Source organism: Aquarana catesbeiana, linkage group LG08, assembly GCF_042186555.1.
Source record: "Aquarana catesbeiana isolate 2022-GZ linkage group LG08, ASM4218655v1, whole genome shotgun sequence".
Lineage (NCBI taxonomy): Eukaryota > Metazoa > Chordata > Amphibia > Anura > Ranidae > Aquarana > Aquarana catesbeiana.
Genome location: NC_133331.1, coordinates 261,932,940 through 261,959,314, shown reverse-complemented (window position 1 = coordinate 261,959,314; position 26,375 = coordinate 261,932,940). Strand labels below are relative to the sequence as shown.

The 26,375-nt window shown below is 44.0% G+C and overlaps 1 protein-coding gene across 1 annotated transcript in view; it reads left to right on the top strand.

Annotated features, from left to right (window-relative positions):
• Window positions 1-225: 225 nt before the first annotated feature.
• LOC141105371 (membrane-spanning 4-domains subfamily A member 4A-like) overlaps window positions 226-26,375 on the top strand; it is a 119,006-nt gene continuing 92,856 nt past the window's right edge. The window contains exon 1 of the mRNA XM_073595238.1: window positions 226-274. The gene's annotated coding sequence lies outside the window, so the exon portion shown is untranslated. The remainder of the gene's footprint in view (window positions 275-26,375) is intronic.

Genomic DNA, 26,375 nt, shown 5'->3' with positions numbered 1-26,375 from the left:
CAAAATATAGATGGCCAGAAATAAAAACCTGACAGCATTTCTAATCCCCCCTAACTCTTATCTGGAAATAAAAACTACACACCTTCCCTATAGTTTAACTTTATTTACTGAGTTTTTGTATGTTTGTAAAGAGAATGGGATGCAATGGCATGTGAGTATTTGTAATGTGAGAAGTCCATAAAACGGTGACAGAAATAGTTAGCAAACATCAGTCATATAAACAGAAATTTCACTCCTGCACAGAATTCAGACATTCAGCGTGACAAGCTTCTAGGTGAGTAGATTGCTGTTATCAATAAGATAAAGGATTGCAATCAGCAATATCAAATACATTAGTCAGCTCTTTTTGGACAGTCAATCATAGACCACTTTTTTATTTGACAACCATTTCACAAACGATTGACAATTATAGCATTAAAAGAGCTAAAACACCCACAGGCAACCAATCAACAGAAGAGATAGCAATTAAAATTACTTCTATGAAGTTGGAAAATATTTCTCTGTTCATGATCTTTTTCAGAAAAAAAATACCAGGTGAAATGTTTACAGGTTACAGTAAGTCAAATGTCTATATGTACAGTATCTCACAAAAGTACAGTTACAAAAACACACCTCCAAGACGACCACTGCCTTGCTAAAGAAGCTGAGGGTAAAGGTGATAGACTGGCCAAGCATGTCTCTAGACCTAAACCCTATTAAGCATCTGCGGGGCATCCTCAAATGGAAGGTGGAGGAGCGCAAGGTCTCTAACATCCACCAGCTCCGTGATGTCGTCATGGAGGAGTGGAACAGGACCCCAGTGGCAAACTGTGAAGCTCTGGTGAACTTCATGCCCAAGAGGGTTAAGGCAGTGCTGGAAAATAATGGTGGCCACGCAAAACATTGACACTGGGCCCAATTTGGAAATTTTCACTTAGGGGTGTACTCACTTTTGTTTAGATATTAATGGCTGTGTGTTGAGTTATTTTGAGGGGACAGCAAATTTACACTGTTATACAAGCTGTACACTGCTACAATGTAAAGTAGTGAAAGTGTCATGTCTTCAGTGTTGTCACATGAAAAGATATAATAAAATATTTACAAAAATGTGAGGGGTGTACTCACTTTTGTGAGATATTGTTGTATATAAAATATTTTATATATATATAATATACACATATATACATATATACATATTAGACATGTGCAGGATGAAAAAATTTGTTTCGTTTCGTTTCGATCCGTTATTTAACTAAATTTGTTTAGTTAAATTAGTTGCATTTGTTACATTCATTTGTGGGATTTGTTTAGTTTCGTATTCGAATTCGAAAAAAATTCTACCGCATTCGAAAATATTTGACCAAATTTGAAAAAGTAAACTATATATAACCATTTTGTGAAATTCGATTTTCATATAGAATTAAATCGAATTCCAATAGAAAAGATTAAAATAGAAAATAAGAATAGCATAGAAAAACAATAGAACAGAATAGAAAAAAATATAATATATTCTATTCTAATCTTTTCTATTCAAATTCGAATTCATTCTGTACCAAATTCCAATTCCGTAAGATGTTTACATAAATATATATAGATAGATAGATATATATATCTATAGCTATATTCTGTATATATATATATATATATATATATATATATATATATATATAATTTTATTTTTTTTTAGAAAAGAATAGACTAGAAAAACAATAGAACAGAATAGAATAAAACAAAATATATATATATATATTATATATTATTCTATTCTGTTCTATTTTTTTCTAGTCTATTTTCTATTCTAATCTTTTCTATTCAAATTCAAATTCATTCTATATGGAAGCTATCTTCCGAAATTCAAATTTCGTCTAGAATTAATTCAAATTTGAATAGAAAAGTTTAGAATAGAATAGAAAAGAATAGCATAGAAAAACAATGGAACAGAATAGAAAAAAAATATTATATATATATATATATATATATATATATATATATATATATATATATGGATTGAAGTGTAGAGGAGAACCACACACAGCTTTCAATCTAGTGTCAGCAAACAGGTCCTCCCACCGACCTTGTATATATAAAAATAAATTTCAGATGTGTTCTGACTGATCTAAGGAAGGGCGCGAACAAAATCAGCCTGAAACGTAATCTTTGTCTGATTGTAACAATTTTGTTTGGAATGACTCTACTTGCTTTGTAATCTTTTTCTAAAGATTTGATGGAATAAAGCAACAAATTTTTAAGTGCAGCAACCTTTGGAACCTATATATATATATATATATATATATATATATATATATATATATATATATATATATATATATATATATATATATATATATATATATTTATATTATTCTATTGTTTTTCTAGTCTATTCTTTTCTATTATTTTCTTCTATTCTAATTCGATTTCATTCTATATGAAATTAGAATTTCTGAAAATGGTTTTATATATATATATATATATATATATATATATAAACGTTTTCAAATTTCGTATACAATGATTTTGAATTTGAATAGAAAAGATTAGAATAGAAAATAATAGAAAATAATAGAATAGAAAAACTATAGCACAGAATAGAATAAAATACAATATATGTTTTTTTCTAGGCTATTCTTTTCTATTATTTTCTATTCAAATCTTTTCTATTCTAATTCAAATTCATTCTATACGAAATTCAATTTTCAGAAGCCATGTTCCGAAATTCAAATTTCTTATAGAATTAATTCGAATTGGAATAGAAAAGACTATTATAGAATAGAAAATAATAGAAAAACAATAAAACAGAATAAAAAAAAATATTATATATATGTATTCTATTGCTTTGTGATTTTATATTCTATTCTATTGTATTTTTTATAAAATCAATTTCTACTCTTTTCAAATTCGATTCAAATTTGTTTTCAAATTCAAATATGTTTTCAAATTCGATTCAAATTCGTTCGCTTTTTTTCGGATTTGTTTAAATTCATTACTTTTGTAATTCGGATGCATCTGAATTTCCGAATAATGAAAAATTTGTCCGAATTTCATTTCGGAACAAAACGGAATGCACATGTCTAATACATATACACACACACACACACACAGTGCCTTGCAAAAGTATTCACCCCCTTGGCATTTTTCATGTTTTGTTGCCTCACAACCTGGAATTAACAGATTGTTTGAGGATTTGCATCATTTAATTAACAGAACATGCCCACAACTTTGAAGATGTTTTTTTTGGGGGGGTGAAGAACAACAAATAGGACAAAATAACAGAAAAGGTAAATGTTCATAACTATTCACCCCCTAAAGAGTTACCTTTTGCGGCTATCACAGCTCCAAGTCACTTTGGATAAGTCTTTATGAGCTTGCTACATCTTACCACTGGGACTTTTGCCCATTCCTCCTTGCAAAACTACTCCAGCTCCTTCAAGCTGCATGGTTTGCACTTGTGAACAGCAATCTTTAAGTCTGACCACAGACTTTCTATTGGATTGAGGTCTGGGCTTTGACTAGGCTATTCCCACACATTTACATGTTTCCCTTAAACCACTCAAGTTTTGCTTTAGCAGGGTGTTTGGGGTCATTGCCCTGCTGGAAGGTGATCCTCCGTCCTAGCCTCAAATCACACACAAAGTGGTACAGGTTTTGCTCAAGAATATCCCTGTATTTAGCACCATCCAACTTTTACTCAACTCTTTCAGCAGTCGGGACTGGGAAACTTGTCAAACATCCCCACAGCATGATGCACCATGTTTCACTGTGGGGACGATGTTCTTTGGGTGATGTGATGTGTTGGGTTTGCGCCAGACATAGCGTTTTCTTTGATGGCCAAAAAGTTCAATTTTACTCTCATCAGACCAGAGCACCTTCCTCCATACATTTTGGGAGTCTCCCACATGCCTTTTCGCAAATGTGCCAATTTGTTTTTTGCTGAAAGTAATGGCTTTCTTCTGGCCACTCTGCCATAAAGCCCAACTCTATGGAGCATACAGCTTATTGTCGTCCTATGTACAGATACTCCAGGCTCTGCTGTGGAACTCTGCAGCACCTCCAGGGTTACCTTAGGTCTCTGTGCTGCCTCTCTGATTAATACCCTCCTTGCCCGGTCCATGAGTTTTGGTGTGCGGCCGTCTCTTGGCAGGTTTGCTGTTGTGCCATGTTCTTTCCATTTGGTTATGATAGATTTGATGGTGCTCCTAGAGTTCATCAAAGATTTGGATATTTTTTTATAACCTAACCCTGACTTGTACTTTCCAACAACATTGTCCCTTACTTGTTTGGAGAGTTCCTTGGTCTTCATGGCAGTGTTTGGTTAGTGGTGACTCTTGCTTAGGCGTTGCAGCCTCTGGGGTATTTCAAAAAGGTGTGTATATTATTATTATTATACAGGATTTATATAGCGTCGACAGTTTACGCAGCGCTTTACAAAATTAGGGCAGACAGTACAATTACAATACAATTCAATACAGGAGGAATCAGAGAGCCCTGCTCGTTAGAGCTTACAATCTAGGAGGGAGGGTCAAGTTATACAAAAGGGTAATAGCTGTGGGGGATGAGCTAATGGAGAAAATAGTGCAGTTGTTAGATGGAGGCAGGATAGGCTTCTCTGAAGAGGAAAGTTTTCAGGGATTGCCTAAGAGTGGATAAGTTTGGAGACATTCTGACAGATTGGGGTAGGGAATTCCAGAGGATGGACGAGGCTCGGGAGAAGTCCTGGAGGCGGATATGGGAGCAGGTGATGAGGGAGCTAGAGAGCAGGAGGTCTTGGGAGGAACGAAGAGAGCGATTAGGTTGGTATTTTGAGACTAGGCTAGTGATGTAGCTGGGGGCATAGTTGTGGATGGCTTTGTAACTTTGTGGTTTCATTGGTTAGAAAGGGACGTAGTTTAGAGATGTTGCGGAGGTTGAGGCGGCAAGCTTTGGAGAGTGATTGGATGTGGGGCCGAAAGGAGAGTTCAGAGTCCAGGATAACACCTAGCACGCTGACATGTGGGGATGGGTGGATGGTTGTGCCATTGCTCTTGACAGATAAGTCAGGGGAAGAGGCAAGTGGGGGAGGAAATATTATAAGCTCAGTTTTGGACAAGTTGAGTTTGAGGAAGTGGTGTGACATCCATACAGATATGTCTGTTAGTAAGTTACTGATGCGTGAGGAGACTGATGGAATGAGTTGAGGGGTGGAGAGATAGATTTGTGTGTCGTCAGCGTAGAAATGATATTGAAAGCCATGAAAGGCTATCAGCTGATCCAGGGAAGAGGTTTAGATTGAAAATAAAAGAGGTCCAAGAACAGAACCTTGGGGGACCCCGACGGAGAAGGGAAGAGGAGTGGAGGAAGTAGAATTGTAAGTGACACTGAAGGTGCGTTGGGATAGGTAGGATGAGAGCCACTGAAGAACACAGTCACGGAGACCGAGGGAGTAAAGTTTTTTTTTTGAGGAGGGGGTGGTCAACCATGTTAAAGGCAGCTGAATGGTCCAGAAGTAGGAGTACAGAATAGTGTCCGTCAGGGCTTTTTTTCAGCCAGAACTCACCGGAACTGCGTTCCGGAACCTCTGCCAGCCCTCTCCTCTCCTCCCCCGGGAGTGACATGTCTGCTGTCATGCATCTGATGATCGTGCAGACTCCCGTCCCTGCAGTTGCCTGTCTCACTCACACACAGCAGAACGAAGCTGTCTCCTTCCCCTCCTCCTTCTCATTCAGCTCTGTATACACACACAAGAGGAGGGGGAGCAGGAACACGTGCTGACTTCAGGTCTGTACAAACTTTTCTATGCTTTATAGATAGACAGGGAGGAGGGGGGGAGAGTGGCTGGGATTGGGAAGCAGGAAACAAAAAACGATGTACACTTGGTGGAGTGATTGGGGGGTTAGGAGGATATGTGCTTTGGTATGAGAGGACATATGCCAGAAATCGGTGTGGGATTAATTTGAAACCTGACATCCCCTTCCAGCACTAGCTCCTCTCTCCCCCCAGCACATTTCCAACCCCCCCTTCCAGCACTAGCCCCCCTCTCCTCCCAGCACATTTACAACCCCCCTCCAGCACTAGCTCCCCTCTCCCCCAGCACATTTCCAACCCCCCCTCCAGCACTAGCTCACCTCTCCCCCAGCACATTTCCACCCCCCCTCCTTCCAGCACTAGCCCCCCTCTCCCCCCAGCACATTACTAGCCCCCCTCTCCCCCAGCACATTTCCATCCCCCCTCCTTCCAGCACTAGCCCCCTCTCCCCCCAGCACATTTCCAACCCCCCCTTCGAACACTAGCCCCCTCTCCCCCCAGCACATTTACAACCCCCCTTCCAGCACTAGCTCACCTCTCCCCCCAGCACATTTCCACCCCCCTTCCAGCACTAGATCCCCTCTCCCCCCAGCACATTTCCACCCCCTCCTCCCAGCACATTTCCAACCCCCCCTTCCAGCACTAGCCCCCCTCTCTCCCCAGCACATTTCAAACCTCCCCCTTCCAGCACTAGCCCCCCCTCCTTCCAGCACTAACCCCCCCTCTCCCCCCAGCACATTTCCACCCCCCCTCCTTCCAGCACTAGCCCCCCTCTCCCCCCAGCACATTTCCAACCCCCCCTTCTAGCACTAGCCCCCCTCTCCCCTCAGCACATTACTAGCCCCCCTCTCCTCCCAGCACATTTCCAACCCCCCCCTTCTAGCACTAACCCCCCTCTCCCCCAGCACATTTCCACCCCCCCTCTCCCCCAGCACATTTCCAACCCCCCTTCCAGCCCTCTCTCCCTCCCCCTTCCAGCACTAGCCCTCTCTCCCTCCCCCTTCCAGCACTAACCCTCTCCCCCCACCCCCTTTCAGCACTAGCCCCCCCTTCCAGCACTAGCCTGCTCCCTCTCCCCCCTCTCCCTTCCAGCACTAGCCCCTCCCGCTTCCAGCACTAGCCCCTCCCCTTCCAGCACTAGCCCTCTCCCCTTTCCAGCACTAGCCCTCTTCCCCTTCCAGCACTAGCCCTCTTCCCCTTCCAGCACTAGCCCTCTTTCCCTTCCAGCACTAGCCCTCTTTCCCTTCCAGCACTAGCCCTCTCCCCCTTCCAGCACTAGCCCTCCAACCCCTCCCAGCACTAGACCTCCCCCCTTCCAGCACCAGCCCTCTCCCCCCTTCCAGCACCAGCCCTCTCCCCCCCTTTCAGCACTAGCCCTCTCTCCCCCCCCTTCCAGCACTAGCCCTCCCCCTCCAGTACTAGCCCCCCCTTCCAGCACTAGCCCTCTCTCCCCCCCTTCCAGCACTAGCCCTCTCTCCCCCAGCACATTTCCACCCCCCATCCAGCACTAGCTCCCCTCTCCCCCCAGCACATTTCCAACCCCCCCTTTCAGCACTAGCTCCCCTCTCCTCCCAGCACATTTCCACCCCCCTCCTTCCAGCACTAGCCCCCTCTCCCCCCAGCACATTTCCAACCCCCCCCTTCCAACACTAGCCCCCCTTCCAGGACTAGCTCACCTCTCCCCCCAGCACATTTCCACCCCCTTCCAGCAATAGCTCCCCTCTCCTCCCAGCACATTTCCAATCTCCTGCTTCCAGCACTAGCCCCCCTCTCTCCCCAGCACATTTCCAACCCCCCCCTTCCAGCACTAGCCCCCCCTCCTTCCAGCACTAGCCCCCTCTCCCCCCCAGCACATTACTAGCCCCCCTCTCCCCCCAGCACATTTCCACCCCCCCTTCTTCCAGCACTAACCCCCCTCTCCCCCCAGCACATTTCCAACCCCCCCTTCTAGCACTAGCCCCCCTCTCCCCCCAGCACATTACTAGCCCCCCTCTTCCCCCAGCACATTTCCAACCCCCACTTCTAGCACTAGCCCCCCTCTCCCCCCAGCACATTTCCACCCCCCTCTCCCACAGCACATTTCCAACCCCCCTTCCAGCCCTCTCTCCCTCCCCGTTCCAGCACTAGCCCTCTCTCCCTCCTCCTACCAGTACTAGCCCTCTCCCCCACCCCCATTTCAGCACTAGCCCTCTCTCCCTCCCCCTTCCAGTACTAGCCCTCTTCCCCCCACCCCCCTTTCAGCACTAGCCCTCTCCCTCCTCCCCCTTCCAGCACTCCCCCTCTCCCCCTCCCCCTTCCGGCACTAGCCCTCTCCCCCTTACGGCACTAGCCCTCTCCCCCTTACAGCACTAGCCCTCTCCACCTTCCAGCACTAGCCCTCCCCCCTTCCAGCACTAGCCCTCTCCCCCCTTCCAGCACTAGCCCTCTTTCCCCCTCTTCCAGCACTAGCCCCCCCTTCCAGCACTAGCCCTCTCTCCCCCCCTTCCAGCACTAGCTCACCTCTCCCCCCAGCACATTTCCACCCCCCCTTCCAGCACTAGCCCCTCCTCTCCCCCCAGCACATTTCCACCCCCCTCCTTCCAGCACTAGCCCTCTCCCCCCCTTCCAGCACTAGCCCTCTCTCCCCCCCTTCCAGCACTAGCCCTCTCCCCCCCTTCCAGCACTAGCCCTCTCTCTCCCTCCCTTCCAGCACTAGCCCTCTCTCTCCCCCCTTCCAGCACTAGCCCTCTCTCCCCCCTTCCAGCACTAGCCCTCTCTCCCCCCCTTCCAGCACTAACCCTCTCCCCCCTCCCCCTTCCAGCACTAACCCTCTCCCCCTCCCCCTTCCAGCACTAACCCTCTCCCCCCTCCCCTTCCAGCACTAGCCCCCTTCCAGCACTATCCCTCTCCCCCCTTCCAGCACTAGCCCTCCCCCTTCCAGCACTAGCCCTCTCTCCCCCCCTTCCAGCACTAGCTCACCTCTCCCCCCAGCACATTTCTAACCCCCCTTCCAGCACTAGCCCCTCCTCTCCCCCCAGCACATTTCCACCCCCCTCCTTCCAGCACTAGCCCTCTCTCTCCCCCCTTCCAGCACTAGCCCTCTCTCCCCCCCCTTCCAGCACTAGCCCTCTCTCTCCCCCCCCTTCCAGCACTAGCCCTCTCTCTCCCCCCCTTCCAGCACTAGCCCTCTCTCTCCCCCCCTTCCAGCACTAGCCCTCTCTCTCCCCCCCTTCCAGCACTAGCCCTCTCTCTCCCCCCCTTCCAGCACTAGCCCTCTCTCTCCCCCCCTTCCAGCACTAGCCCTCTCTCTCCCCCCCTTCCAGCACTAGCCCTCTCTCTCCCCCCCTTCCAGCACTAGCCCTCTCTCTCCCCCCCTTCCAGCACTAGCCCTCTCTCTCCCCCCCTTCCAGCACTAGCCCTCTCTCTCCCCCCTTCCACCACTAGCTCTCTCTCTCCCCCCTTCCAGCACTAGCCCTCTCCCCCCCTTCCAGCACTAACCCTCTCCCCCCTCCCCCTTCCAGCGCTAGCCCCCTTCCCCCTTCCAGCACTATCCCTCTCCCTCCCAGATATTCTCCTTCTCACAGAGGGCATGATCATGTCATCTGGGACCCCAAGAGATGGAGGACATTTACCTTGGAGGCCCACACAAGCTCCTGCTTGACAAGTTAGTGGAGCCTAGTGCCAGAACTTGTTTCAGCACTGGGCTCTAGGACTCAGCCCGGATTCATGGGATGCTGGGATTTTGTTTAAATCTCAGGAAAGGCCCATTAAAACTGGGACAGTATGGAGGTTTGAATTTGGATTAGAAAGGGGGAAAGGATTTGTGTTTGTGGGGGAAAATTTGTACTGGCAGGGGGGATTTAGGTGGGAAGATATGTGATGGAACTGGGGAGAGGACTTGTGTAGGAGGGGCTTGGAGGAATGAGGACAAGGGGAGAGGAATTGTTCCAGGATGGGGAACATGTTGTGCTGGAAGGGGAGATTTGGGGGAGAGAATTTGTACTGGGAGGAGGATTTATGCTTGGGGGGGGGTATTTTTGCTGGGACGAGGAGCTGTGCTGGGATATGGATTTGTGGGGTGGAAGGAGATTTGTGCTGGGAAGGGGGATTTTTTTTTAGGGAGAGCTTTGCAGAGACTGCGTTCATTCAGAGAGGATTGCACTGTGAAAGTGTGTGGGGGAGGGGGAATATGTGCAGAGAGGTAAAGTTTGTGTGCATTTAGCAGAGGGGAGAGCATTGTACACAGAGGATAGCTTGGGGGAACTTGTAATGAAAGGGGAGCTGAGAAAGTATGTGTGTGGAGGAGGAGGGTGAGGTCAGCAGAGAGGAGAGCTGGGGGGCTTTGTGATGAGAGGAGAGCTAGGAGGGGATTTGTGATGAGAGGAGAGCTAGGAGGGGATTTGTGATGAGAGGAGAGCTAGGAGGGGATTTGTGATAAGAGGAGAGCTAGGAGGGGATTTGTGATGAGCGGAGAACTAGGAGGGGGTTTGTGATGAGCGGAGAACTAGGAGGGGATTTGTGATGAGAGGAGAACTAGGAGGGGATTTGTGATGAGAGGAGAACTAGGAAGGGATTTGTGATGAGAGGAGAGCTAGGAGGGGATGTGTGATGAGAGGAGAGCTGGGAAGGGATTTGTGATGAGAGGAGAGCTGGGAAGGGATTTGTGATGAGAGGAGAGCTGGGAGGGGATTTGTGATGAGAGGAGAACTAGGAGGAATTTGTGATGAGGAGAGCTGGGGGGGATTTGGGGGGATTTGCCTTATGTGATACACAGTTCTAAGCCTTAACTCATTATAATTTTTTGGCACCACTGTGAATCTCTCCTTTAAGGAAGGTGTGGCTGGGGGCGGGGTTTGGACGTGGTTGGAGCGGAGAGTTGGACAGAGAGGGTGAGTTCCTGCACCTTTTCTCTGAGAAAAAAAGCCCTGGTGTCCGTTGGTTTTTGCAGTTAGTAGGTCATTTGTGAGTTTTAAAATTGCAGTTTCTGTGGAGTGTTGAGGGCGAAATTCAGATTGAAGGGGATCAAGAAGGTTATTCTTAATGAGGTGGTCACTCAGTTGGTTGTAAAACAGGCGTTCAAGGAGTTTAGAGGAAAAGGGGAGCAAGGAGATAGGGCGTAGGTCGTTAAGATTGGTAGGGTCCAAGGACGGCTTTTTAAGTATGGGGGTGACCAGTGCATGTATATGTAATGACAAATCATGTGACACTTAGATTGCACACAGGTGGACATCATTTCACTAATTATGTGACTTCTGAAGGTAATTGGTTGCACCAGAGCTTTTTATGGGCTTCATAACAAAGGGGGTGAATACATACTGTAATGATCTGGGGTGTTTATGCTCAAGTGGTGTATGCCTTTTCAGTAACACCGGTCAGTCCAGACTATATTTTTTAAGGGGGCGTGGCAGCCCAATTTTATTTAACTGAAACAAACTTCACAGAAAGTCTTCCCTCGCGGGGGTTCCACCATCTTTGTATAACAGAAAAACTTCAGCCTCCTGGCTCACTCACTCTTAGTCAAACACCCTCCTGTAGCTTACTTGCTCAGCTGCCTGCTGCTTGGTCGTGGGCCACATCTGCCTCCTGTAGACATACGTGCTCAGACTCCTAGAGACCGCCTGTCTCTCTTTCATAGAGCTGTCTCCAACTGAAAGCCCTCCCAACTCCTATACCAGGCCACCTGCCTGTAGGGTGGAGCTGTTCCCAAGTGTGAGCCCTGAGCGCTCTTCCTGAGGGGAATATAAACCCAGCCCACAGGTGTGCAATCATCATGCCTGTCTTTGCAAAAACCAGGCTGAAAGTTCTAATTTACACTGTGTCCTGGGGTTGCCTCTCCACAATACGCACATGCCAATTATCAGCTTTTTATTTCTGAAAAATAGTTTTATGTATATATTTTTCTAATTTTACCTCACCAACTTAGACTATTGTGCACTGGTCCATCAAATATATTTTTTTTTTTATAATTTATTTTTCTTTTATATAACTGGAGAAAAATGAACAATCCTTCTGTATATTACTTTCCATTTCTGCACATACAGCCAGACAAGAAATAAAAAAACAAAACAAAAACATGATAATAACTTGTTACATTCCATTCCATCTACTCCTGTCTGTTTCTAATATATTATCCAATAAAGATGAATAAAAGAATGAACCCAAATAAACATAAAGAAGTCACAAAAGAGGCAAAGAAGACAAAGAAATAAGAAGAGTAATCTTCCTCTCTCATTTCCGCCCTCCATGTTGTTACTCCCTGCCGCGTCAGGAGGGGGCGTTTCCCCCAGACCCGGGCATAATACTCCAACTACCTCTCAGTATTCCGACTGCAGTTCCCCAAAAAACAAAAAACCCATTTAACTCCCACCCCCCCCACACTACCCCCCTCATCTTTAATTTGTATCAATTCGTTTTTTCCCTTCCTCTGAGGAAATAAAACAGTTCCATTGCAACCACGGTTTTAAATAAATTTCCCTTTTTTTTCTAGCTGTCCAGACTAGATCTTCCATCCCGTTTACTTCCTCTGCTTTCCTAAGCCACATACTCACTGCAGGGGTTTGTGCCTGTTTCCACTTGAGCGGGATGCATGCTTTAGCTGCATTCACCAAATGACACAAAATAGAGTTCCTATATATTTTCCCCGGAATCTCTGACAGATGCAAAAGGAAAAAAGCTGGGTCTTTCTGTATTTCCACATCGCTAAATTTTTTAATTATCTCCCGGACCTCCTCCAAAATGTCCTCACTCTGGGACAAGACCAAAAAACATGTATCAAGTCCCCTGTTCTATCTGGCTTCGCCAGCATCTATCTGATGCATTCGGGAAACATTTTTGAAGTTTATCTGGGGTTCTGTACTATTGTGAAATGATTTTATAATTAGTTTCCTGTATTTTGGTACATATTGCTGTCTTAACCCTTTCATGACTAAGCCTATTTTTGAAATTTGGTGTTTACAAGTTAAAATCCATATTTTTTGCTAGAAAATTACTTAGAACCCCCAAACATTATATATATTTTTTTAGCAAAGAATCTAGAGAATAAAATGACGATTGTTGCAATATTTTTTATCACACGGTATTTGTGCAGCGGTGTTTTAAACGCAAATTTTTGGAAAAGTGACACTTTCATGAATTTTAAAAAATCCAAACAGTAAAGTTACCCCAATTTTTTTGTATAATGTGAAAGATGATGTTACGCCGAGTAAATAGATACCAAACATGTCACCCTTTATAATTGCACGCACTCGTGGAATGGCGACGAACTACGGTACCTTTGAATTTCCATAGGCGACGCTTTAAAAATTTTTTACGGTTACCAGGTTTGAGCTACAGAGGAGGTCTAGGGCTAGAATTATTGCTCTCGCTCTGACGATCGCGGCGATACCTCACATGTGTGGTTTGAACACCGTTTACATATGCGGGCGCGACTTCCGTATGCGTTTTCTTCGCTGCGCGAGCTCGCGGGGACAGGGGCACTTTAAAAATTTTTTTTTTTTTTTTTTATTTAATTTATTTATTTTTGTACTTTATAAATTGTGTTTAAATTTTTTTTTTTTTTTTTTACTTTTATTGCTGTCACAAGCAATGTAAACATCCCTTGTGACAGTAATATGTGGTGACAGGTACTCTTTATGGAGGGATGGGGGGTCTAAAAGACCCCCCATCCCTCCTTTACACTTCAAAGTATTCAGATCGCCGAAAACGGCGATTCTGAATACTGTGTACTTTTTTAAATTCGGCGCCATTGGCAGCCGAGTAAACGGGAAGTGACGTCATGACGTCGCTTCCGCATTTACAAGAAGAAGGCTGGAACGAAGCCGCTCGCAGCTTCGTTCCAGTCCGCCCCCAGCCGCCGAAGGCAGCGGACCGGACACCGGGCCTCCCGATCGCACGGGAGGCCCGGTAACAGCGGCGGGAGGCGGCGGGAGGGGGGGGATGTCCCCTCCCGCTCCTCCGGTATAACAACCGAGCGGCTTTTAGCCGCATCGGTTGTTATATTCGGGTAGCCGATCGCCCGCTGAAAACAACGGTACCGGGATGATGCCTGCAGCTGCGGGCATCATCCCGGTATAACCCCGGAAAGCCGAGGACGCATATATGCGTTCGGTCGGCGGGAAGGGGTTAAATATTGAATGTATCATATTAGTTTTTTGTTCCTCCGAAAAGGTCCTCCCCAAATCTGTTTCCCATTTCCGGAGGAAAGGTAACTGATAGTTCTCCGATGGTTTAATCAACAATGCATACATTCTGGAGACAGCATGCTTTATTGGTTCAGTCTCCATACAATATTTTTCGAGTGGTAACAGATTCCGATCCAGAGGACTTGGTGGTACCCTAGTACATAGATTTTTGGTCGGCGGCACAACTACGACATTATCTAATTGGAAGGGGCCATTTCTGTCTACCAATTTCTGCACTGTTGGCCATCTACCTGATCTCAAAAAATGCGATGCCTGATACAGTCCCCGTTTGATCAGGACGTCAAAAGGTCCTTTTTGTGTTCCTAATATGAATTGCGGATTCCCCAATATAGGTACTAAGGTTGATCCCTTTGTAGATAACTTACCCTTAAATAAGAGGTTATAACAAACACACAGTGTAGGTCCTATTGTTGGGTGTGTCTTAGTTTTAGATGTCAAGTCCTTGAAACACCAAGGGGCCCTATACAGTAACTCCCCACTCTGCGCTTGCTCCAATCTTGGCCAGATTTTAAGTTCTCCGTGTCGGCACCAATCCAACAGGCAGCCCAGATGTACTGCCTGGTAATATTTATATATATCTGGGACCGCCAGCCCCCCCGTTTTGTTTTGGTAGGGACAACAGAGTCCTCCTGATCCTAGGATGTTTGTGTGCCCAGATGAATTTTGTAAATAATATTTGTATATTTCTAAAGAACTTCCTAGGGATTGCAATTGGGACTGTCTGAAGGAGGTACAGAATTTTTGGTTGCATATTCATCTTAATTATATTGCTTCTTCCAAACCAGGAATGTAATCCCTTATGCCATCTCTCCAATATACCTCGCACCTTTTTTAACGCTGGCGGGAAATTAAGCTCATATGTTTTAGAAGGGTCCACTGCTATACAAGTCCCTAGGTACTTCAGGAATTGATCTGCCCATTTAAATTTATAATTTGCTTTTAATGACATCATCATTTCTTTCGGGACAGCTACCGCCAATGCCTCTGATTTAGAGTAATTTATCTTGAAAAAGGATAGTGTACTGTATGTCTCAATTTCTCTAAATAAGTTTGGGAGCGAAATTATGGGATTGGTCATTGGGAAGAGCATATCATCTGCATATGCTGCAACTTTATGTTGGATTCCTCCTACCGTTATTCCCCAAATATCCTTATTAAGCCGAATTCTACATAACAGAGGTTCCAGTATCAGTGCAAACAATAAAGGGGACAATGGGCATCCCTGCCTTGTCCCATTCCTTATCGCAAATGGGGGGGAGACTACTCAGTTTACCTTCACTTGACCTTTAGGTTCTTTATACATGCCTGAAATCCTTCTGCAATCCTTCTAATCATTTTCCCTCCCATTCTCATTCCATCCCACCCTATCAAATGCCTTCTCAGCGTCTGTTCCTAGGAACACACATGGAGTCTTAGTTGAGTTTGCTATATGCATCAGATTCAGGGTTTTGATGGTATTATCCCTTGCTTCTCTTGCTGGAACAAACCCTACCTGATCCTGATGGATCAGGAAGAGTAATTGCTGTTGTAGTCTTAAGGCTATAATCTTACTGAATATCTTTAGATCCGCATTCAATAAGGATATTGGCCTATAACTTCTACATTGCTTTGGATCCTTTCCTTCCTTGGAATCACCGCTATCATAGCTCTTAATGTCTCTGGATGGAAAGAGGCTCCCTCCCCCAGCTCATTAAACATTTTAACCAGTTAGGGTCCCAATATTGATGAGAATAACTTATAGTACTGAGCCTAGAGACCATCTGGTCTTGGTGCATTTCCCATTTTTGCTAATCTTATTCCTCTCTGTACCTCTTCTAAAGTAATTGGCCAAGTCCAACTCCTCCTGCACACTAGTTGTCAGGCACGGCATTCCACTTGCTTTTAGATACTCCTCCATCACTGTTTGATCTTGTGCGTCTATATTAAAATTGTAAAGTGAAGAGTAGAACTCGCCAAACACCTCGGCTATCAGTCCAGGCATCCCAGCCACCTCCCCATCTCTTTTCCTCACTGGAGGGAATAAACGTCCTTGCATGCATTTCACGTAATGCGCCTGCAAGTTGTCTGCCACATTTATTGCCCGACTCGTAGCTACATTTACGTCCTATTTGTAATGCCATTTTGTCTCTATATTGTAATAGGTCTGTTACTTGTCTACGGGCATTTAATAATTCTCGTTCCACTTCTGCAGTCTGTTTATGTTGTGCCTCTATGCCTTGGATTTTGGACAGTAGCATAGTTAATTTGGCTTCCCTCTCCTTCTTTATTCTTGCTCCGTGTTTTATCAGTACTCCCCGTATTACTGCTTTATGTGTTTCCAAGATTACTCCCGGGGGGCTATCTGAATTATCGCTCATCTTGAAAAAACATTCTTTTTCCCTCTTGACGTCCTCCCTTACTATGGGATCCTGAAGAAGGCTTTCATTAAGTTTCCATAGCCTCCTGGATGTATGGTGTCTGTCTGTCAAGTTGTATTTTAAAAAGATTGGTGCATGATCTGACCATGTGATTAAACCAATAGAGGCCTCACTTACTGAGTGTAATTGTTTGTGTGGTACAAAAAAAAAAAATCAATACGTGAGTATACTCTATGGGGGTTGGAAAAGAAAGTATAATCTTTTTCCCTTGGATGGAATAATCGCCACACATCAAATATAATTCAGATTAAAAAAACATTGAACTAAAGGCTGCAATGTAACAAAATAGGTAAAAAGCCAAGGGGGGTGAATACTTTTGCAAGGCACTGTGTATATATATATATATATATATATATATATATATATATATATATACACATACACACACACACAGTATCTCACAAAAGTGAGTACACCCCTCACATTTTTGTAAATATTTTATTATATCTTTTCATGTGACATCACTGAAGAAATTACACGTTGCTACAATGTAAAGTAGTGAGTGTCCCCTCAAAATAACTCAACACACAGCCATTATTGTTTAAACCGCTGGCAACAAAAGTGAGTATACCCCTAAGTGAAAATGTCCAAATTGGGCCCAAAGTCTCAATATTTTGTGTGGCCACCATTATTTTCCAGCACTGCCTTAACCCTCTTGGCCATGGAGTTCACCAGAGCTTCACAGTTTGCCACTGGAGTCCTCTTCCACTCCTCCATGATGACATCACGGAGCTGGTGGATGTTAGAGACCTTGCGTTCCTCCACCTTCTGATTGAGGATGCCTCATAGATGTTCAGTAGGGTTTAGGTCTGGATACATGCTTGACCAGTCCATCACCTTTACCCTCAGCTTCATTTTGGAGGTGTGTTTGGTGTCGTTATCATGTTGGAATACTGCCCTGCGGCCCAGTCTCCGAAGGGAGGGGATCATGCTCTGCTTCAGTATGTCACAGTACATGTTGGAATTCATGGTTCCCTCAATGAACTGTAGCTCCCCAGTGCCGGCAAAACTCATGCAGCCCCAGACCATGACACTCCCACTATCATGCTTGACTGTAGGCAAGACACTTGTCTTTGTATTCCTTACCTGGTTGCCACCACAGACGCTTGACATGATCTGAACAAAATAAGTTTATCTTGGCCTCATCAGACCACAGGACATGGTTCCAGTAATCCATGTCCTTAGTCTGCTTGTCTTCAGCAAACTGTTTGTGGGCTTTCTTGTGCATCATCTTTAGAAGAGGCTTCCTTTTGGGAACCATGCAGACCAATTTGATGCAATGTGCGGCGTATGGTCCGAGCACTGACAGTCTGACCCCCCACCCCTTCAACCTCTGCAGCAATGCCGGCAGCACTCATATGTCTATTTCCCAAAGACAACCTCTGGATATGACGCTTAGCACGTGCACTCAACTTCTTTGGTCGACCATGGCAAGGCCTGCTCTGAGTGGAAACTGTTCTGTTAATCCACTGTATGGTCTTGGCCACCGTGCTGCAGCTCACTTTCAGGGTCTTGGCAATCTTCTTATAGCCTAGGCCATCTTGATGTAGAGCAATAATTCTTTTTTTTCAGATCCTCAGAGAGTTCTTTGTCATGAGGTGCCATGTTGAACTTCCAGTGACCAGTATGAGAGAGTGAGAGCAATAACACCATTCACACCTGAGACCTTGTAACACTAACGAGTCACATGACACTGGGAGGGAAAATGGCTAATTGGGCCCAATTTGGACATTTTCACTTAGGGGTGTACTCACTTTTGTTGCCAGAAGTTTAGACATTAATGGCTGTGTGTTGAGTTATTTGAGGGGACAGCAAATTTACACTGTTAGCTGTACACTCCTAACTTTACATTGTAGTAAAGTGTCATTTATTCAGTGTTGTCACATGAAAAGATATAAAATATTTACTAAAATGTAAGGGGTGTACTCACTTTTGTGTTTTTGTATTTTTCATGAATGCCAACAAAGTAACTAGTAGCAGACTTTTTAGCTGTGGTGCAAACCTGAATGTTTGAACAGGCCACAATTCATGAGAAATTGAGCTGACATTTAGCAATAAAAAATAAAAAATATTCGTGCCATCTTTGAACACAAATGATGGAAATAGCATACTGGTTTGCACCACAGCTAAATCAGCCTGCTTAAAATACTTGACAAAATACAATATCTGAGAACTTAAGCAAGCATTTAGCATCCTTTAAAAAAATATTGACAGTTGGCCATTGATGATAAAAATAACATACAGGTTTGCACCTGAGCCCAGGATGCAATTTCTGAAAATTTGAGCAGGCATTTAGCGTCCATAAAAATATATTTATAAGTGTCTTTTTATTTTTTTTACATCGACAACGGAAATATCAGACAGGTTTGCACATAGGAAGCAATTTGAAGAGGCTGCAATTTCTGAGAGATTTTTCAAGGATGCTAAATGCCTGCTCAGAGAAATGTTAGTGCCTTTTTGGACAGGTTTGCACCACAGCCAAAAAAGCTGAATTGGATAGGCCACGATATCTGAGAGACTGAACAGTCATTTAATATCAGGAAATAAACAATGGTTTTATCGCACACTGAGGATAGAGCAATTTCAGAGGGAAGGCATTTTACACCAAAAAATTGTAAATAGATGGCTTTGTTTTGACACTGAATATAGAAGCAGCATACATATTTACCTCATAAATAGTTGTCTGAAAAATTAAGGCTTGAAAGTTGTGATGCAAAGAGTAATCACATTTTAATTTATAAAAATGGGCTTCCTTTTTTATAGAGTGAGGAAGGACACACTTGATGCACACCTTTTTAAGCCTTCTCAAACTGCCGTTATTTATGGGAGCAAGAGAACAAGCAGATTACACCTCACAATTATTTTTTTTTTCAATGCAGCAGATTGAAAAAGGGGAAGTTCCGCTTGCTTGCTTGTCGACGACAGGTCCCAGAAGACTGTGGGACCATTCACAAAGCTGTTATGAATGAAGGGACAGGACTGAAAAAGGTCTGCCGATCGGCTTCTGATTAGCACTCTCAGCCAATAGCTGGGAGCGCTGACTGAAGTGTTCTGGTGGGGGCTGTCCCCCTGTCAGAACACAATAGAACAGCGGAGGAGATCGATGTATTAAAGTCAGATTGAAATTTACAGTGCAAAACAAGATGACCCTAAAAGTCTAAAACAACATGGCACCTGTCTGTACACTGTCTTAGCATGTAGTGAACTCATTTTAGTAAAAAATGCTTTAGTTTGGTCTCCTACCCATGGGAGAACTCCCTTTAGCATTTTTCGCTTAATTGTAGAGGCAAGACTCTCAAGACATGGAAAACCAGTCGAAGAAAAGAGGAAATTATAGATGTCTTTATCTAAGCAAATATTCTGAAATTAAAAAGCCATTCCCAGAAAGCCATAACTTTTAAAAGGCTATTCAAAACAAGAATTCACAGTGTAATAAAGATTATTGCCAAAGTTAAAGACCAGTTAAAGTCCCACATCTTTTTATCCCTTATATTCCCTTTCCTCCTTATGGTATGATTCTTTTCAAAAAGTGGTCATGAAACAACTTAAAATGTACCTTTCTTTGAGTGAAAAGGCTGTTTTGGATTCAAAAATACTGTTCTCTTAGATTGGTACTTTAAAATTTTTAATTACTTTTACTGGAACAACAATAATAAAGATTACAGTATCAATCCAAATTAAATAATATTTACATAGGCTTACATCCATAACAATAATGTCTTAGAGCATACATAGAATTTCTTCCACAAATGTTTCTGACCATTAGTGGAACAAATTCTATGTATGCTCCAAGAAACTGTTTATTTTTTATATTTTATGAAAGAAGAATCCAAAGCCTCCTTATGCGATGTAGGAGGTCCATATTACAAAACATAGTTCCATACCATCCTTCACAATATGTAGTACAAAACAGAAGAAAATAACAACCCCCATAGTTCCTGCTTTCTTAGGAGATCTTGATGGTCAAGACAAATTGTATTACATAAGCAAGCATAACCTGAATCTGAAGATTATTCCTTTTCCAGCGTAAGCATTTTATAAGCAACATAGAAGTATGGAATGGAAATAAGTGTTGGGAAATAGCAAAGTGATACTATAGATTTGGGGGAGCAGTAATAGGAGAGAGGATGAAGGGGAAGGATAAAATTAATGGAAAATAAAAAAGAGGGTGTGGGGTGGGTGAGAGAATTGAGGAAGGATTGACGATAGATGCAAAGCTGAAGAAAGTGAGGAAGAGACACATTAGGCTCCCCCAACTGCCTTCAGTCCTCTGGCAGCAGGTGCTTCTGTGCAGGGTGTGTAGACTCTTCATGTATGAGTGTTCTGTACTCAAGAGTATTGGTAAGCTCAGTACCCCTACTGGTAGAGATAAGATCTTCCATTTGTCTGTTATTGATTATAGCAATCCACATGGCCATGGAGGGTGAATGATTCTGTTTCTAGTAGTCTGCAATGCAGCTGGCCAATTTAATCAAATGTAGTAGTGCTGCGTTTTTCTTTTAGATTTTCATAGGAATGCTGTAGCATTGTTAACAGGAAGAAACGCTGGGTCATTTGGCAGTAGCATGTCTGTAAACTTTTTTGCATTCGTTTGAACCTTCAATCAAAAGGGTAGCCCAAAGAACATGTTGGATATCCCCACCTTTCAACACGTCGGGAATGTTGGGATTTTTAAGTGTGCCTAGAAGGTTTGTACCATCTTCTGAGAAAATTAAAATGGGATTCCTGAAATCTTGTACTAACTGATATTTTGTCTATAAATAAAGAAGTGTATCTCATTGGTCAGGTGTGAATTTTATTTGTAAGTCACTGCAAAAAATTGTTGGATGTGCAGTCCTTGGAGGGTGAGTCAATTAGGTTGTACATTAGGAGATGGTGTGTCTAATGCCGTGTACACACGAGCGGAATGTCCAACAGAAAAAGTCAGACGGAGCTTTTCATCGTATATTCCGATCGTGTGTAAGCCCCATCGGACTCTTTACGTCGAAAATTATGACGGACCTATAAAGAGAACATGTTCTAAATTTTTCAGATGGAACCAATTCCTATCGGGAAAACCGTTCGTCTGTATGCTGTTCCGACGTACCAAAAACAACGCATGCTCTGAAGCTAGTACGAGACGGAAGCTATTGGCTACTGGCTATTGAACTTCCGTTTTCTAGTCCCGTCGTACTTGTTGTACGTCACCACGTTCTGGAGGGTCGGAATTTGGTGTGGGTGTGTGAATGCAAGACAGCTTGAGCGGAATTTCATCGGAACTCCATCGGAAGAACCTTCACAGTTTATTCCGACGGGAAAACCGGTCGTGTGTACAGGGCATTAGGGTTTCTTTCATTTTCGCAATCGCTATCAAATTGGGTGAGTGGTCTGATAAAGTCAGGTGCTAGTTGTAGAGATCTTAGAAAGTGAGAGTTGTGCCTTACAACAGAAAAAACAACTACATAAAAAGGAGTCTACTTCTCAAGTGTAGGCCATTATTGATTATTAACATTATGTGCTAGGCTCTATGGAGACGAAGGTTGACTAAATCTGTGAAACTGGGGTTTTCCGTTTCTAGTAAGGTTGGGTTTCCTATAGTTTAGAAAATGAGAAATGGCAATAGGGAGATGTCCCCTCTCAGAAAGAGTTTGCTGTAGATGGCCCACATGGTACCAGTTATTAGATAGTTGTTGATAGATGCCAGTATTTTATACTGACACCATGATAGAAACAAAAGGGGACTTCGGAGGAGGCCTGTTCTATTTCCAACCATTGTTTAGAATTAGAATGTCTGCACCAATCTATTCCTTGTGTCAAGTGGCATGCAGTTTCATAGTGTGAAATATCAAGTAGAAGCAATACCACCTTGTGTTTTATTCAAGAGGATGATGAACGGTTTTAACTTAGGAAGCCTCTGGAAGCACACAAATTGAAGAAATATTGTGTTCACAGTTTTTAAGTAAGAAGATGTTATACGAACAGGTAGGGCTTGAAAAATATATAGAAGAATGTTTATTTATATGTTACATCACCCAAACCAAGAATAAAGGACCGTATGCCAGTGTGTTGTCATTTTCAGTCTTCTATAGTAGAGAAGGAATGTTCGTCACATAAGTATTGGAGAAGTTTACAGTGTCTAGGTATTTAAAAGCTGAATCTGACCACTTGATAGGGAAACAGATGTAGGCCTGCAATAGTCCTAGCAAATATTTATATATGTTAAAAGTTTCAGACATTCGTTAATTCATTGTAAAGTTGGAATTTAACGCTTTGGTTCCTTATCTATTTGTCAATTAGGGTGTGAAATAGTCAGTGTAACGACACCCCGAGTATGAAAGGGGTTAAAGTCGTTTAGGACATTCCATACCCAAACACAAAGGCAGCTACCGAACACTTCCATCAGCCAAACAAGGAACCCATACAAATAATTCTCCCCCAAATACGAGACAAGGCTCTTTCTTGAGGTTCAAGCAGGAATGATTCTTTTTCAAATACATTATACAGATCCCACTTCAAAACACTTCCCCCCACCCTTGGAAAACAGGGCGGGTTAAACTATCCAATGACAATGGACACACAGGTCAGGCGTGTATAACTTCTCATCAGTAAACAGGCTTATCATCAGGGAGAGCTGTTGGAGGAATCCCCCCTCCCTCCATAGAGATACACATCCTGTGATCCAAGGCACAGACACTGTGAAGCAGTCACTATCTATAATATGGCACATACGGGGTTCCCAGAGTTTTGTGTTTTGGGGGGGGACATGGACTTGAATCCAAAGTAACATTTCTTCCAGGGTCCCCAGGCATACAGCTCACAACGAGCACCGTTCCCCCAAATGCCAGGGCCCATAATCGGTCGGCAAGAGACTGGCATTCAGTCCCCTCCAAAAGCCTCTGTCCCGTCTAGGTCTGTCACAGTCAGGTTTGTTAAGATCAATAACAAGTCATTGGTGCAAGCTGTTGCTCTTTGGAGTACCACTGTTCCTGGACCCCAATAATGTTGTCTTGGGTTTCCCTGGTAGGCATAAAGCCCACCTGATCCAGATGCATGACACTTTTAATATAACCAACAATCTCATGGCAAAAAGTTTAGTAAAAAGCTTAAAAATCAATGATTAATAAGAATATTGGTCTGTAACTAGGGTATTGAAATAGGTCTTTACCTTTCCTTGGGGATCAGAGTAATGTCTATTCTTAGGCCTCATGCACACAATGCATTTTTACAGCTGCTTTTACCAGGATCAGACTTTTTTTTTCAGCTTTAAAACGCCACTCTCCATGTTATTCTCTGGCCTCATGCACACAGGCTTTTAAGAGCTGTAGGTGGCATAGGCGTTTTCAAGGTGCAAAAAAAAACAGGGCCAGCACGTTCTGAAGACCAGCATTAGGCCAGGTTCACACTGCTCCGAAATGGAAATCAGACAACTTTTGCTCCGACTTTGCCCTACGACTTCATGTCTGACTTCCATGCAACTTCAAAGAATGGGATCCGACAATAACAGGCCCTTTGAGTCTGATATGAATCTTGAGGGGGGAACCACGCCAAAATGAAAAAAGAAGAAAAAGACATACCCTTCGGTCTGGTATAGATTTTGAGGTAAAACCCCACGCCATAAAAAAAAACAGCATAGAGTCCCCCCCCAAAAATCTATAACAGACCTTTATCCGAGCATGCAGCCCAGCAAGTCAAAAATGGGGTGGGGGGACGAGCAAGCACCCCACCCCCTTGTGGATAATACCAGTCCACATGCCCTCAACATAGGGGGGGTGGGTGCTTCGGGGCAGGGGGGGCTCTGTGCCCCCCATGCTAAAGCACTTTGTCCCCATGTTGATGGGGACAAGGGCCTCTTACCAACAACCCTGGGCAGTGGTTATGGGAGTCTGCCGGCAGAGGGCTTATTGGATTCTGGAGGCCCCCCTTTAACAAGGGGGACCCCAGATCCCACCCCCCCATGTTAATGAGTATGGGGTACATTGTACCCCTATCCCTTCACCCCAAAAAAAGACAGTGTAGTGTAAATAAAAACAAGTCCTTTATTAAAAATCTCCCTCCAGTCTTATTCCTATGGTGTTCTTCCCCAGTCTTTTCCGCCACTGCTGTCTTCTCCGCTGCTGACCCGTTCCTCCTCCAATGCTGTCTCCCGTCATTGTGCCAGCTCCGCTCTCTGACGGTTCTTATATAACCATGGGGTGTGGCCATCCGGTGGCGTTACAGGGGAAGGTGTCTCATAGTGATGCCACCAGATGGCCACGCCAAATGGCTATTTAAGAACCATCATAGAGCGGAGCTGGCACAACGATGGGAGACAGCGTTGGAGGAGGACTGGTTTGACAACAGAGGCTGAGAAGACCGGAGGAAGAATACCGAAGGAAGAAGACAGGAAAGAGAAGAATGGAGGAAGATTTTAAAAAAAGGACTTGTCAAAACCGTCTTTTTTTTTATTTACACTACACTGCCTTTATTTTGGGGTGAATGGGTAGGGGTACTATGTACTCCATACTCATTCACATAGGGAGGGGGCCGGGATCTGGGGGCGCACATGTTAAAGGGGACTTCTAGATTCAGATAAGCCCCCTGCCCACAGACCCCCTACAACCAAAGCCCACGGTTGTCCGGAAGAGGCCCTTGCCAACATGGGGACAAGGTTCTTTGGGGTGGGGACAAAGAGCCCCCCTGCCCAAAAGCACCCACCCATCCCCCCCTTTCCTGACCTGCCGGGCTGCATGCTCAGATAAGGGTCTGGTATGGATTTTGGGGGTGCTCTCGCCGGTTTTTTTGTTTTTTTGGTGTGGGGTTCCCTTTCAAGATCCATACCAGACTCAAAGGGCCTGGTATGGATCTGGGGGGGACCCATGTCATCTTTTTTTTCATATCTTCGCGTGGGATTTCCCTTCAAGATCCTCAGATCCTCATGATGATGTGACTTCTATTCAAATCAATGGGCTGAAAGTTGGATCAGTTAAGACGGCTCTCAAAGGGAACCATTGATTTTGAATAGAGGCAGAGAAACACTGCTAAAAGTTAACACGGCTAAAAACACATTAACACCAATGCAAAAGGCTACTAAAATTGCATTTTTACAACCACTTTTTCCTGGTGTTGGTAGTGGCTTTGCAGCTTGTTTTTTATACTGTCCTGTATGCACGAGACCTTAAGGTATTCTGTGGAAGTTTTGATCCCTTTCCCAGTATGTTAAAAACTTTCACAAAGTAGGAGTGAGCAAAGAAGCTTGTGACTGCCAAATGAACTGCTGACAGGGTCTGTCCTTGCAATCACACTGGAAAATATATCATTAAAGATCCAGTTCACTTCTGGGGTATCCACATTGTTTTTTTTTTTTCATAAATTTTTATTGAAGCAAATAAGAGAATAAACATGAAAGGCACATGTGGCACATGTTAAACAGTTATGTATCAAAGTGAATAGATTACAAAATGTTGTAGGAAAAGACAAAATACACTTGTAAGATAAAACAGAGTTATATGATTTCCATTTTTCTTTGAGTTACGTATTATAGGATGTGGATCACAGGTGAGAAAGAAAAACAACCCTATAGAGGTATTAGAAATAATATATATTTTAAAGTTTTTTATTCATTGTATACCTATATAGAGTGCTATAATGCCGTGTACACACGGTCGGACTTTTCGCCTACAAAAGTCCGACGGACGCCGAAGGACTAAAGCTGGCTGACAATCCGATCGTGTGTGGGCTTCCCCGGACTTTCAGCGGACTTTCTGCTGACTTTTCCAGCCTCAAATCTGACGGACTTTAGATTTGAAACATGCTTCAAATCTTTACGTCGTAACTACGCCGGACCCAGAAATCCGCTCGTCTGTGTGCTAGTCCGACGGACAAAAACCCACGCTAGGGCAGCTATTGGCTACTGGCTATCAACTTCCTTATTTTAGTCCAGTGTACGTCATCACGTACGAATCCGTCGGACTTTTGTGTGATCGTATGTAGGCAAGTCTGTTCGTAAGAAAGTCTGCCACAAGTCCACCAAAAGTCAGTCGAAAGTCTGTCGGACAGGCTG